The following is a 15,350-nucleotide window of genomic DNA, read 5'->3' as shown; positions in this document are numbered from 1 at the left end:
TGACAGGTTGCAATTCAGACCCCTGACCACTTGATGGCGAGTGAGCATATTAATTAGCTTTTAGGTTCGTTCGAGATGAACTGCGCCTCGCCTGGAGAGTAGACGAGATCAGGCAGCCGCAGCAGGAGGTGGAGACAAAAAGCTGCAGTCAAGTCGGACAGTGTTCAGTAGACTTATGAGAGAGTAAAGGAAGAGACACGAACATCCTGTTAGATCACCTGTAGGTTACCTGTAATCTGCAGATCATGCTCATAGCTGAAGAAATAAAGTGCGTTCTTGATCGCTGATTGAAGTAAAAATAGAAGAGATCCTCCTTTTGACGCATGTAACATCTGTTCTTTTATCTGCCTTGTAAAGCACTAAAATGTTCTTTTGATAAATCATATATATAACCTTTATTATTATCAGACACAAAATATCTGCTTGCTGACAGATTAAAACTTCATTGCACAACAGAAGACTGATATGTCCAGCATTAAATATTACAATTACACAGAAAATTTGTATTTTATACAACACGTGGTGTTTGTTGTCAAAATTAAGAGCCAATCAGAGCCTGTCAGCTTGTCAATCAGGTGACAGCCAGGCGTTTGCAGTCGGTGGAGGGCAGCTGCGGCATCTGGCTCTACAAACTGTGGCCACCTCGATCTCGTGAGGTTATCGTTGCCCACATGTGCATGATGTCAGAGCAAGTCGGGATCAAGTCGGACACAAATCTAACCGGCATGCACTATGCGGCGATCACCGCTGATCAATTCTGCGCAGGCCTGGATCATCTCAAACGCACCTAGTGTCACGGCAGCTGAGTGTCAGCAGCTGAAGTTTCTTCAAAAAGCCCAGTAGTGGTGTTGATGAAAGAGGTACGGTGTGGATTCTCTGTTCAGCTTGTTCGGACTGGATATTAATTAAAAACGACTGAAAAGTAAATGCTATTGAATATGTAATTATTATCATTTTAAAAATTAAAGTGACGGGTAAAAATAGATTATGACAGGATTTTTATGAGCCTGTCAGTCAAAATGACAGACAATGAAAAAGTCTAGCGCAACCTCTGCTTTGGAGATATGATATTTAGCTTGTATAAAGGCGAGATCCTGTTGGAAAGGCTGGCTGACAGGAAGCTAAAGCAGTGAAAATATTTGAAATATTGCATAAAGTTGAATACTTTTTCGTTGGGAAGAACACTTTCAAGTGGTTAAAATATTTTGCTGCTAACCCTGTCTAAAGTAGTACACTGTTTAGCTCATCTACATCAGTACTCCTGCTGCTTCTCCAAACCAGAAGCAGGCAACTAACATCTACTGTGGGCAATACACTGACTATGGATAAGTACCTCATACAAACACACTTCGAATAACAGGAACTATCCTTTTAACAGTTATGAAGGTACTGTGTGGCATACTTCTGACCATTTAGTGTAAACCTAGCAACTATAAGGGCGCATTATTCAGTTTTGGAAAATAAATTCAAACTCAGAAAAGTAGTAAGACAAACGCAAATATTGATATATTTTCATAACTGAATAAATAAGGGATCCTAAGAGGGAAATGAGGTCCCTAAAACACTGTCTGAAGCCAGAAAGTTGGGTCCCTGCAAAAAAAAAGAAACAATATGAAAATTATGCTCTTTGAGGACTGTAATTAATTATTTATTCAGTCAGTCATGTATGTATCCGTGAATATTCTTTTTTGATTGAAAATTATTTCCCAAAAATACCAGTGTACCTTTAAAAACAAGATCTTTAAAATTGTCACATAACAGCTTATGAACACTACGTATCTTTTTAACAATGGTTCAATGCAAATTTATTACATAAACAAGTTCAAATACAATGTGTACTGAAAGCCTGTAGACTACATTAGCAATCTGAACAAGATGAGCTAAACAGTTGTCAACATGGACAATAACATATTAATGTCGCAGACCATGCTGTAACTGAGTGAGCCACTAAAGTTCACTATTCCTTTTCAGAATCCACTAATCTTGTTTAGATCTTGAGTTCTAAAATTGTGTCGTCAAGTCATTCTTGAGTCTGCAGCTGTGGTTTGCAGCTCTAATTTGCAGCTCTAAGTGAATTTAAAAGTGTTGGTCAGTCTTTTGGGATGCATCAACAATCTGGTGAGGTTGATCACCACATCACCTTCTACAGTGACAGATCCTTATAGGCTGGTAGTGAACCAGAGTCCCAGTGATGCACCCCAAGATCTGGCAATCTGGTTGATTGTCATGAAAATGCAGTATACACAAGTCTGATACATCTGTTTTCATTCTACTGTTAGTCCTCTTGATTGCAGAGAAGATAAGATAACTTTTAAGTGTGCCACTACTGGACTAATGACATTTATTTGATTTGTCTGGGGTGGTGCTGCTACTAAAAAATATTTTTAATATTTCATAATTTATTATTTCAGAATTAATATATTGATTAATCAATCAGTTGGTTGGACTATAAAATGTCAAAAAAAAAGTGTGAAAATCACTTGATCAGCGTTTCATGAAGCCCAAGATGATGTCCTCAAATGTCTTCTTTTGTCCACAAACTAGAGGTATTCAGTTTACTGTCACAGAGGACTAAAACAAACACACTCAAATATTCACATTTGAGGATCAAAAAACAGAGTATTGAGACTTTTTTCTTTAAAAATTTACTCAAAGTGATTAATCAATTATCAGAATTATTGGTGATTAAGTTGATAGTTGATTAATTCACTATTAACCAATTACATGTTACAGCTCTAGTTTGGGGTGGCTGCCATATATTAAAAAAAAAAAATCAACACAGCCCCAGTGGCCAAAAAATGCACTTCATAGGTTTCAAAACTTCTCACCTGCAGTTGAAATTTAGCCAGCTAACTGTTTGTCTAACACTGGCACATTTACAGAAATGCTGATTAGGTTATCCTTAGAAATAAATGAAAATGAGGAGTCACGTGGCTACGCCGAGGAGGATGGCAGCACTGTAGGAGGGCTCAGACCACTCGCTATTAATTTAATTGTTTAATCCATATTTATCTGCCTACGTTGAGCTAAATATTGATTGACTTTATCCCAAAAAAGTTCTTAATACTTTGACTACATTTTTGGCGGTGAGAAATGGCAACAACGTCGAAATATTTTAAGGATATGGACCACATAGCTACTCGGAACAAGCTAGCTGCTAATGAGGACAAGTCTCCCGACAAAGCTGCAGAACAGAAAATAAGTATGGAAAAAATCTTTGCTGAAATAACCAAACTGAGTACTAAACTGACGGAAGTAGCTGCTGATGTAGTGACCATCAAAGAAACCACCACCGAGCTGAAAAACTCTTGTCAGCGGGCTACAGGTGTGTGGAGGAGGCGGAGGAGCGAATCTCCCAGCTGGAGGACACGACTGAGGGCCTTGTGACAAACACCGGTACCATGGGGAAAAAGGTGGATATGCTATGGGACCGTGTGCAAATCCTGGAGAATCACTGCAAAAGAAACAACGTAAGATTGGTGGGACTGGCGGAGACATACGACAGCAGAGTTAGTTTACAGTCACCTTAAAAAGTAGGAATTCCTGTAGCTAAAGCGTCAAGTTTAGCTGAAAAGTAGGCTACAGATCTCTGTCTGTCTCCGTGGTCCTGGAGTAACACTCAACACTCTTTGTCTACAGTCTGAGCAAAAAGTCGTTTTGGACCTGGTAACCCAAGAGTTGGAGTCGTCAGAGTCTTCCGAAGGACAAGTTTAAGTCAACAAATGTTTATCCTGCATCAGCAGTCCATGTCACTTTACTATGTGCTTCTAGGCCTCACCCAGGTGCGATTGCACTCAGGGGGGCCTTGAGGACACCAGTGAAAACACCAGTGGGAATGAAGGGCCTGCAACAGTAACACAAAAGGCATAACTTGTTTCTTTATGATTGGGTTTGAAAATGTTTGAAAATGCTTTTACTCTTTTTTGGGAGAGGGATTTGCCCTCACGTGTCATCACATGACCCAAAAATGTCACTTGTTGTTGGACAAACTGCAGTTTTGACGAGCTAGCTTTGTGACCTTCTTCATCCAAATGTTTCAAATGTGTCTTTTTCCACACTGAGCTTGAGTTGGAACACAAATCATTTGATCATCAACATTGTAATCATGCACTTCCTGGTGACAGATTTAATGAGCTCAAAATTTGTTTTGAATTTCATACCTGATTTTTTGTTTTGTTTTGTGGGAATGATTACACCTGCCTTTAATCAAGTGATAAAGACTGGTGTAATACTGTCAACAGCCACTGTTTTTTTTTTTTTTTTGAGTGGATATTATGGTTGACAGGGCCTTTAATTAGATTTTGGGTGCTCGGCAAAGTGCCCCTGACCTGCAGCTAAGTAACCAATCCGGTTATGGTTGCTAGGGAAACATTATTAATAATTGGCCTATCAATGTCACCAAATTTAACGCCGGTGGGGCGCTGGAAATGTAGCCCCAACTGCTACGTAAAATGCGTGAAGGTTTATGAATGCTAGAGCTACGTGAGGAGCCAGCGATAGGTTTTGTTTGTAGTGCGACTCCCAGACTCTGTCCTACAGTAGGAGAAAAAAAACTACGGTGACGAGGAAGAGAGATGATGGCGATGGCGACAGCAGTGACAACTGGAGTTCAAGAGCAGCTTCCACCAAATTCGGTGAAATCATTATTAATGTACCCTTTTGCAAGACGGACGACGGAGGAAAAACTTCTCGTTAAGGAGCTGGGACCCGACAAACCTGAAATGAACATTTCCCAGCAAACCAAGGAGAAAGATAAATTGTACAAACTGAGTCTTTGTCGGAGCTGGTTGAACCGTAAGACGTGGCTGGCAGGTTGTTGAGCAGCCAATGCACTTTTCTGTTTCCCCTGTATCCTCTTCAGGAGTGACAAATGTGATTCGACTTGGACAAAGACTGGACTAACTGACTTAAAGCACCTCTCTGAACGGATCAAGAAGCATGAGAGGTCCAAAATTCACATGGAAAACTGCATAAAGCTAGCTGTGCTCGGAAAGATGAGCATAGCAACACAGCTAGATGATGGGCACCGCATTGCTGTAAGAAGGCACAATGAAGAGGTAGATAAAAACCATAATATTTTATCCAAAATAAATGTCAAATTTTGTGGTGCTTTTGAATTAGCAATGCGGGGACATGATGAAAGGGATTCCTAAGACAACGCTGGGAAATTCAGAGGTTTAGTCAACTTAATGGCATCCATTGTTCGGGACTTGAGGGAGCACCTTGAAAATGCGACCGTATTTAAAAGCACCTTGAAGACAGTTCAGAACGAGCTTCTGGACTGTATGCTGGCAGTTCTGAGAGAACAGATCATAGATGAAGTAAAGACAGCTGAGTTTTTAGCAATCCAAGCTGATGAAACTACCGACATTTCCACACACTGTCAGCCAGTCCTGGTACATTGATGGACGCAACAATATACAGGAGCGGTTCTATGAAATCATCAAGCTACCCAACCGCTGTGCGGATTCAATAGCCAGTGCCTTATTGGAGAGGCTGCACAGCATCCTTCCTGAGGGACAAGAAAAAAAGTTGATGGCCCAGGCATATGATGGGGCTGCGGTAATGAGGGGTGCCACTGGAGGAGTGCAGCGAAAGGTACAGGACATCTATGCAAACGCTCACTACATTCACTGTCATGCCCATCAGTTAAAGCTGGTAATGCAGCAGGCAACTTCCCACATCCCTCAGATCAGTCACTTTTTACTGACATGGGGGGATTTGCTTCTTTTTTCTCAAAAGAGAAACTTATGCTTTCGATCAGCACAAGACACGACCCTAAGGCACAAGCGCGTTTTACCCCAATGCGCTGAGCACAAGATAGCAAACGTGCCCAGCCATGCCTTCCTTTTGCTTTCATGTTTAGACCTCACACCCACAGCGGCACAGACCCAGCGCAAGCGCGTTTGCTATCTTATGCACATAGCAAAAATGGCACTTGCGCCGGGCATAAGATAGGGCCCACAGAGACACACAGAGGAACAGACACACAGAGACACACAGAGGAACAGAGAGAAACAGAGACACATAGAGGAACAGAGACATCATCAAAAAAATCTAATGAAGATGCTCGCCCCTTGATATAGTAGTCCAGACTCAAGTGTTTATTGTCATATGATATCTATGAATAATTACAGTTAACCATTTTGGTTTATTACACAATATAGGCTAGCTATTCAGAACATTGATTGTAGTGAGACGTGAAGACCTAATTCTTTACCTTTTTTAAAATTGTATGTTATGTGTTATGTTATGTGACACTGTCATGAGCCATGCCAAGGAGAGGTTTTCTTTCACCAAGCACCTCATCAGTGCCACTCTCTTGCAAGGAGACTTGTTCCAACAACACAGCAGAAAGTTCCCAGATTCAGCACTGGAAACCACGGTGGAAGCCTATCCCTCATTGGACAAGGCCAGACTTAAAACAGAACTGTCCCTGATCTACGAGAATGAGGAGTTCCGGAGTTGCAAAGGTGCACTGGCTCTCCATCAGGTTTTGATGAAAAAACAACCTTGGAGAAACATTCACTGAAACTCTGAAAGTCTTCTCAACATCATCATCACAACACCAATGACAACATCAGCGTCTGAGTGGTGCTTCTCTACATTAAAGAGGATAAAAACTTTCCTTAGCAACACGATGTCACAAGATCAGCTCAACGGCTATGCTCTGACCCAAGATTGTACTATATCTCTTTTGAGATGGCGAAACTTGCCCTACTTTGGACTGGACAATGCAAGTTAGACTGGCCCATTATAGAAAAATCTTTATCCTTTCCCTTTACACCCATAGAGCTCCTCTCTCAAAATTCAGGTAGAATCTCTAACCCTATTATGTTGCATTCCAAGGAAGCTTGGATGAAGATACACAAAATGATTAAATTATCTCATTCTAAACAGCCATATTCGTCTTTGTGGCAAAATCCTGCAATCTGTATTGGTAAAACACCGGTCTACTGGAAGAGTTGGCACAACCATGGAATATGTACGCTGGATAATTTGTATGATGGTAAAGTGTTTATGTCTTATAATGATGTATTGAGTAAATATAACCTAAATGGAAAGGAACATTTTTGGAAATATGTTCAGATAAGGCACTGTGTTATGTCACTAGACTGGCAAACTGAAGACAACCATATTTTAGAGTATTTGGTTTTGCCGTCACACCATCACAGAGCCTCGATATTTTACAGAAGAATGAACTCTACACTCAGTACTGATTTAAACAATTTGAAGGTTTTATGGGAAAATGACTTTGGGGTTGTTCTTGGGAATGAGGAATGGAGGGAAATAATCTCACAATGTGGGAAATTTTTAAGGGAATGTAAAGGTAAATGTACACAATATAAGATTGTACAAAGATATTATTGGACTCCTGTGAGACTGAATAGATTAGGCCTCATGAACAACTCATTGTGCTGGAAGTGTCAAAATGATAACGGTACTCTGATACATTGTTTGTGGGAATGTCCAATTATCAAGCACTTCTGGATGGTTGTCGTACGTATTCTAAGTGATTGGTTAGAAAGACCTGTGCCACATTGTCCTACACTGTGTTTACTGGGTGACAAAGGACAGATAGATAATATATCAAAAGGAAAATTCTCTGTTATCATGGTTGGGGTCTCAGTGGCAGCTAGGATTATTCTTAAACACTGGAAAACTCCCAAAGCCCCACAGTTTAAAGAATGGGTAAATATGATGACAAAGACTGCTTCATATGAATGTATGCTTTATAAGCTGAATAATAGAGAAGGTACCACAGCGCCAGAATGGGAACCATTTTGGTCCTACATTACTTTTACTGTCAGTCAGCAGGATGACAGCTGGTTTTCTTCCCTCTGATATTTATTTTATTTTATTTATTTTTTGTTTGTTTTTCTTTCTAGGAACTTCCACACCTTGTAATATCATTGATACTTTTCATTTACGTATAAGAGCCCTGTTCTTTAATGTTAAAGAGCACTCTACAATTGTCAAGTAAAAACTCAAATAAAAACCTGAATTTTATATATATATGTATATATATCAAGAAAGAAATGAAAATATGAATGAATTAATAAAGAATGGGCCTGGTTTTTCTTAACTGAAACTTACCACATGATACACAGGAAGGCCAAGGAGAACAGCAGTACACCTTGTGTTTGATGTCATTAAGTTCCTAAGAGGATAAAAATAGTATAAATTATGTGACAGATTTATTCATCAAGCCCAATGCCAAACCGTTCCAACCAACTTGCCACTACAGCATCAGAAAATAAGTCCACGCGTCTTGTGCTGATTTATCTGGTGCAATCAGAGACAGAGCATGAACATGCAAAAACGTGGACTATGCAGTGGAGCAATTGTGGAATTAAAGTTCATTTGAACCATCAAATTAAACATTACACAAAAATTTAACCAGTGAAATGCATAATCACCTGCTGGTCATGCACTTGAATATATCAGCCATAGCACCTGGAATCTTTCTAGTTTTGGAAGCCCTTTGTCTGAATAAGATCATCAGTTGAGGGGTGTGGCAATCAAACTCGGTGTTCAAGGACAGGTTCTTGTGACTGTTGGAACGCTGCATACATACAGCTACATTTCAGAAAAGAAGAAGTACATTAAGTTCTAGGTTTGTGAATCACTAAGATAAATTATTGTTTTATTTAAAAAAGAATAATAAAATCAGAACAGGATTAGAACAGAATTTTCTTATTATGACTAACTGTTTGTAAAGCAGTATTAGTAATGATTACAACATAAAAGTCACATAAACTCAATATCTCATTGCAAACAAATCTATAAAGTCAAAATAAATAAATTCACAGTAAAACCAATGATTTCAAGATTAATTAAATTAGATAAAACTATGCATAATGTGACATACATTACTGACAAAGGAAAAACAGGTGAGAGAGATTAACCATATTACCTCAGACTGCATATGAAGAGTGGGCCAGAGGTCCCTGAGCTGTTTCACAGAAAGTTGATTCTGCATGTTTGAGTCACTGGAGTGTGAAGATGTGGAGTTGTCTTGGTTTCTTGGGCTTCTTGTTTCAGCTCAAGCCATCCCAAAGTATCCGTATTTGATGACCAAGGAATGAGACTTAACAGAGGCACTGCCAGAAATCTTGGGCCCCCTCAAAGATTACATAGATAATACTATTAAAATAATATTGATAGCCCTCAAAGGGCCCCCTGTTAGGCCCGGGCCCTTAGAATCGTCCTAACTCCCCCCCCCCCCCGGCGGTGCCCCTGAGACTTATTACTTACTGCTCCTTGAAAACTGGGACTCGTCCTCCTGATCATCATCAAAATCATGGTACTGGCGTCACAGTTCGGTACACAGCATGTGCATGATGAATACAACAAATACATCTGTTTTTCTGACCGACTCAGTCACACTATTGTCATTCTGGCAAATGAAGTAACACTCCAATCCAGCGGGTGGCATTAAATCACCAAAATGCTGTTTGCCAACTGCCATTTAAAACAAAGAACAGCCAAAGAAGACGGTGCAGCAAAACAAGGACACTGGATGCTTTTCATTCTGTAAATTCATCTCCTCCACTTGCTCCCTCTCCTCACATCTTTGCTCCACCCAGCGAGGTCATGACAGAGATGTGAGGACAGAGAAGACAGAGCTGTGAGATGAAAAGTCCTTGGTTCCTTTTTTGGCATTAGTCTGAAGCGGCGTCAGTTACTGATGACGAGCTGATGACGAGCTGATAACAGCTGTATCAGCGTTCAAACTGACTGGTACGAATGTTCACAGAAACAAATCTAAGAAAGATTTCGATACCTGACAGCATTCAGTTAGATCTGTAAATTGAAATGGCTGATTATTGGTAGTATTCTTTCTGATGCTGATTTTAATCATCATTTAATATTCCTTTTTCCATCTTCTAATTAATATAGGCAACTGATCAGTGTTATTTGTTTACTTAGGCTATTTATTGGCTTGCATTATGGTCATCTGCACAATAATACACACATCACACTTTCTACCTGCTTGTGTCATTATTCACAACATGCAGGTGCAAGTGCTGCAGAAACTTCTGTCAGTCCCTTTGTGGGTCTTGATGACACAGGATGAAAATCGCCAAAACTGCCCAATTAAGGGATACACCAGTGTATCCTCGGTCTGAGCACCTCCCAGTAAATTGCACTACTCTCTGCTCAAAGTAAATGAAAAGAAACTAAACTTTGGATTTTTGATGTCATTGTTGTTGTTGCTTTGTCTGCATTTTACTGTGACACGCCTAGTTTTCATACTGAACATTATTCAGCTCTTGCAGTGAGTAAGGTGAATGAAAATTCAGAGTTGCTTAATGATCATTCATCTGACCCTTAACTCAGAAGCGGTTGTTATCTTTGGCAGCCATGGCTGCTAAAATGTTGGTTGCTGTAAGATAGTTATTTTCTAATAAATAATCAATCCATCAAATGTACCATTCTTTAAAGTGATAGTTCACCCAAAAATGAAATTTCATTCAATATCTATTGACCATTTTGCTGATGTAAGGATGAGAGAAGATCTCCAGTTCACAAAACACTCCTGGGGTTTCAGTGGAAAACAGCCGAATCCATTGAAGTGACCGGTGACCAGTTTTGAAATTAAATAAATAAATAAAATAAAACACAACAAAACACAAAAAATGTCTCCATACTGCTTGTGTTGTGTAATCCAAGTGTCCATAAGCTGCAACATTAAAATCTGACCCAAAAGGATGCCATTTACGCCATGTTTTTACCCTAAATGTCAACTGTAGCCTCTCAGACCAGAGCCACATGTACACCTGAAACATAAGTTGGACCTTTCTCAATCTGGAAAGGATTTTGTACACTACACCACCAGGTTTCTGTTGCTCTCGCTCTGTAGTCCATGGCTGCAGCAACAAAATGATGTTCCTCCTCTATGTCGAAGGCGTTGTACATTTTGTTCTTTGTTGAAAGTTTGTGAAGTCAACTGTATGCGTAACAAGTCACTATTTTTAAGCAGATCTCTCTCTGTTGTCTGAGTCACTTCCGGGTAGCATGTAATCACAGATGTGAAGGTATTGCAAGATCTCATATATCTCGTGTCGTGCAGCTTAGGCGAGAGCTTATGTACCCACTTCAGGCGTGTGCATGTAGCTCTGTTGTGAGAGGTTACAGCTGAGATTTAGGCTAAAAACATGATGTAAAGGGTGTCTTTTTAGATCAAATTTTAATGTCGCATCTTACAGACACTTGGATTACACCACACAAGCAGTATGGAGACATCTTGTGGTTTTTGTTCTTTTTTTTTTACATTTTAAAATTTTCACTTCAGTTGTACTGGATTGGCTGCAAGGCTGTTTTCTGCTGAAACCCGGGAGTGTTTTGTGAACTGGAGATCCTCACCCATCATCACATCAGCACAGGGGTGAGTAGATTGATTGAGTGAATTTTCATTTTTGGCTGAACTATCACTTTTTAATAGAGTATGTGCTTATAGAACTGTCCAGAGCAAAGATGAACTATTATAGCCAAAACAATCTTGAGAAGTGAATGGAAGCACTGAGCTCAACAAAGCATATAACAAGTTGAAGGGAGGAAGAAGAGAGATCAGAAAAATTCTTAGTATAAAAACTTGTATCAGTGGCGTACAGTGATGATTAGATCTGGGACTTCAGTTCAGCCAAAACTTTGCTAGACAAAAAAAAAGGATTTTGGTGGAATAAAAGGCAGGCAGCAGTTACCTTGATAGCTGTATTAAAATTTGTATTAAACAGTAGATGACTACCATTTACTCTGTTACTATTGTTTGGTTAAGTTATAATGAAGTTTGTGTTTGATATTAAGAGCTGTAATAATCAATAAGGATCATTGATCTCCAGTTCTATTATTTCTGTCTACCAACACAGCTCTGTCTGCTGTGCTGTGCTGTTGGAAGAAGTTTTAATAAAGAAGATTCAAGTGTCTGAAAATTGTTTTCTAACAGACTCGGAGACGAGGGCAATTTCAGTCCCTGAAATGCAGATCCTCCACAACACCATGGAAGTCTGAAGTGAGCAAATTTAGTTTTCCATCCACATGTTGATGGACTAGTAAAATGTGTCAAATATATCCCTGCCTGGGAAGCTGGGTGAAATAGGCTATTTCCAAGTAAGTAGAAAAAAAAATATCTTCTCCAAACAAATCCAAATTTCCAGAGCTGTCTTATTTACACACAGGGTCATTTTGGTGAGCAAGGTAGTTGTCGCATTATTCAAGTAGTGTCCAAAATCCTCTATGAAGACGGTCTACTTTATGCACCTTGTGTGCCCAGCATTTTTTATCACTCTTTAAAAAAATGCTGCTTACACAACAATTTCTTGTTTGTTAAAAGTGCATTCATCCATATGTAGTGAGGCGAGCCCCCGCCCCATTTGTTCCAGCCCGTAGGCGGAGGCAGGAAGTAACCGGGCAACAGCTGTTTTCAATCTAGCCTCCCCCTTAAAGGGAGTGGTAGGCAGCCCGGTGAGCGCTGTCTCGCCATTTCCAGAATTCGTGACTGCTGTGAAGGGTGCACATCAGCTTGAGGTGCAGTTCGCAGGTACACCTGAGCTGGCCGGCGTTGGCGTTAGCTCTCTAACTGTGTTTGTACCGTGCACCCGTAGGCCGGCACGTGTGGCGTGCTATGGTGCCCAGCTACCTATGTAAACTCGCAGCTAGAAGGGACGGGGTTAACCTGGCGACGATCTCTGGAGAATTTAGCTCCACTCTGTGTGCTCGAGGAGGAGCCCTGTGACCGCTGCTGTTCTTGTCCCGTATTTAATTGTGTGATATCATTAGAATCAGTAGTGGGTACTGTGCTGTATTTTGGTTTGAGTTTGTTTGTTATTTTTTTCTTATGATCACTTTGTGTGTAAGGTTATTAGTTGAGTATCCTGTTTGGAGCTTAATAAGGTTCCTTTACTGTTGTTTTTATCTGTGCTAAACCACTGCCTAAGGGCTGTGAGTTGCTGGGTGTTATACTGGTAGCAGGCTGGTTGGGTGGCTAGGCCCGGCTGGTGGTGGGTGATTGGGTGGAGGGCTCACCGTTTCCTCCGGTCTTCCTTCTTGCATGTACTACTGCCTCCAATCTGTACCTTTTTCATAGTGAGTGTGAGCATTGGATTTTATACTGCATGCCATTTTGAGTTGCTGTTCTAAATATTGCGTGCTTTTGTCTTGCAGTGTGAATGGGAGCAGGCGTCTGACACTGGTGGTGGTGGTGACACACCCTGATCTTCCCCCTCACTTACCCCAACCCGTGGGTGGGCACCCTTCCTTCCCCTGCACTGGTAACGCACCCCCTGCAACTATTTTAGAATTTTAGCATTTGGGGTTGTAATAAAGACAATTATATTTTTTAAATAACAGTCTCCTCTCTTTTAACAGACTTAATATCACCAGTACTTGCCTTGATTTTTAATAAATTATCCCGAGTTAAACTTGAAACGCACGTCTCTGCTCCTCATTTGCATTCTAAGAACTGATGTCTGAACCTGTTAAGTGTATATTCTCTGGGTGAAATTCCCAGAGTGGCGTTGTCGGGTCTATGTAGTCTGGGGTTTGGGTCAGACACCCCCTCCCCCCGGTCACACATATTAGTCAATTATCACAAAGAATCATCACCAACACGTTGTTCTGATTTTCTAGATGGAAAATTCAGATCTCACTCTCAACATCATCGACCGAGGTTCCAGCAACAGCAGGCAGCTGTTCAGTCTGTGGTAAATTCACTGTACAGTACCTACCCAGCACCAAACAGCAGAAAAACTGGTCCAGACCTGAACAGAAATAAAGTGAATATTGATCTTTGTCAGGTGGACACAAATCTGACTTTCAAATGAATGCTTAAGTTTCTCTGTAAATGGGCAACTGTTTGCTCATGTTCACCACTTACAGCTTCACTTACAACTTTATAAAGTGGTGATAGGCTAATGTTCTGTTAAAGCTGTAAAGCCTGTTTTCCTTTCCCCTAAAGTTGTCAAAAAATCAATAATTCAATAACATAACAACATCTAAAGAGATCACTTGTGACAGAGCTTCGTCAGAAGTTTCCCCCTGCTTGCAGTCATTGCACTCATTCAGCATAAATATCTCTGTTAATATTCAATTAAAAGTTCTCACTTTTTTTTTTTTTTTTTAATTTAGGCTTTATATTTAATAGTTCCTGAAACTGCCAATTCACCTGTCTTTGATTTCAGAGCCAACAGTAGACATCATCCATCTAACTGGAGACAGCAATGGGCATGTGCAGTTTGGTCAAGACGCACACAGTCTACCAAAAGATCAAGCATATCCCCAATCATTTCAACTTCCTGTCAGGCAGAGTCCATTGTGAGACCAGACAGAGCTGAGCAGTGAATGATGGCACAGAGATCTGGTCACACCATTCTGCACCTTCAGCACTGGATGTTCCATGAACAGACACTTTACCCAAGACATTCTAGTTTGACTTTTTTTTTGTGGGGGGGGCTTTTAGCCTTTATTGGACAGGACACCTGTTGCCATTCACAGTAGTTATTTTTAAGGACTTGTCCCACAATGATACCATTCAGAAATAACACTGAAATTACTTTCTGATGGCCCTCTGCTTCAGATTGGTATTTGCAAAGTGGTATGTCATGACAGAATTTAAGTACAAGCAATTGGTGACTCTAAGTTTTCTGTAGGTGTGAGTGTGCGTCTGTCTCTATGTTGTCTGTGGTGTACCCCACCTCTCGCCCAATGTAAGCTGGGATAGGCTCCAGCCCCCATGACCCTTCCAGAATAAACGGTTACAGAAAATGAATGAATAATCATATCATATGAATTGTCAGACATTTGAGAAAATACTCATCAGATCATATGTTTATATTTGTTGTATGTGGATGTAGCATGGATGAAGTCTCATTTTGTTGCCCAACCCTGTTTTGATGAATGATAAAAAAAAACAAACAAAAAAAAAAAAAACTGACATTGATATATTATGACATCGCACTGAAAATAATTAAAATGCAATTTTTGTCATGACAAAGAGACAGAAAAGGCAGGGGAAGACAAATTTCCTCTTGGGACAAGAAACCGAAGTAGGAACTATGAAGTACTACTTTTGAATTAGAAAATCCTTAATATTAAACTTCTTTACTTCTTTTCTTCTTTCTTCATAGAGATACCGTTTTCTCTTTTTATTTAAGTAAATTTGCGTATTTTAAAATACTGAGCAGGGTCTTTAGACTGACAGTATTTGTTGTTTGATCTTCTAGCTGCCTTGTGTTATATTCATAAATTGTAGCGTTCCCATTTCCGGGGCCCTCTGAATGTAGCATACCGGGTTGACGACAACAGGCAGTAATTAAATCAGGGGACTGACCGACCGACCAGAAACTCGA

At 40.2% G+C, this 15,350-nt stretch overlaps 1 long non-coding RNA gene across 1 annotated transcript; it reads left to right on the top strand.

Annotated features, from left to right (window-relative positions):
- Positions 1 to 12,360: 12,360 nt before the first annotated feature.
- On the top strand, positions 12,361 to 13,431 carry LOC146312545 (uncharacterized). The gene is made up of 2 exons (XR_014772069.1): positions 12,361 to 12,531; positions 13,168 to 13,431. It is a non-coding gene; the product is annotated as an uncharacterized LOC146312545 (long non-coding RNA).
- Positions 13,432 to 15,350: the final 1,919 nt, after the last annotated feature.

Source organism: Lutjanus erythropterus, chromosome 16, assembly GCF_056507025.1.
Source record: "Lutjanus erythropterus isolate fLutEry1 chromosome 16, fLutEry1.hap2, whole genome shotgun sequence".
NCBI lineage: Eukaryota > Metazoa > Chordata > Actinopteri > Lutjaniformes > Lutjanidae > Lutjanus > Lutjanus erythropterus.
This window is presented reverse-complemented; position numbering and strand designations above follow the sequence as displayed.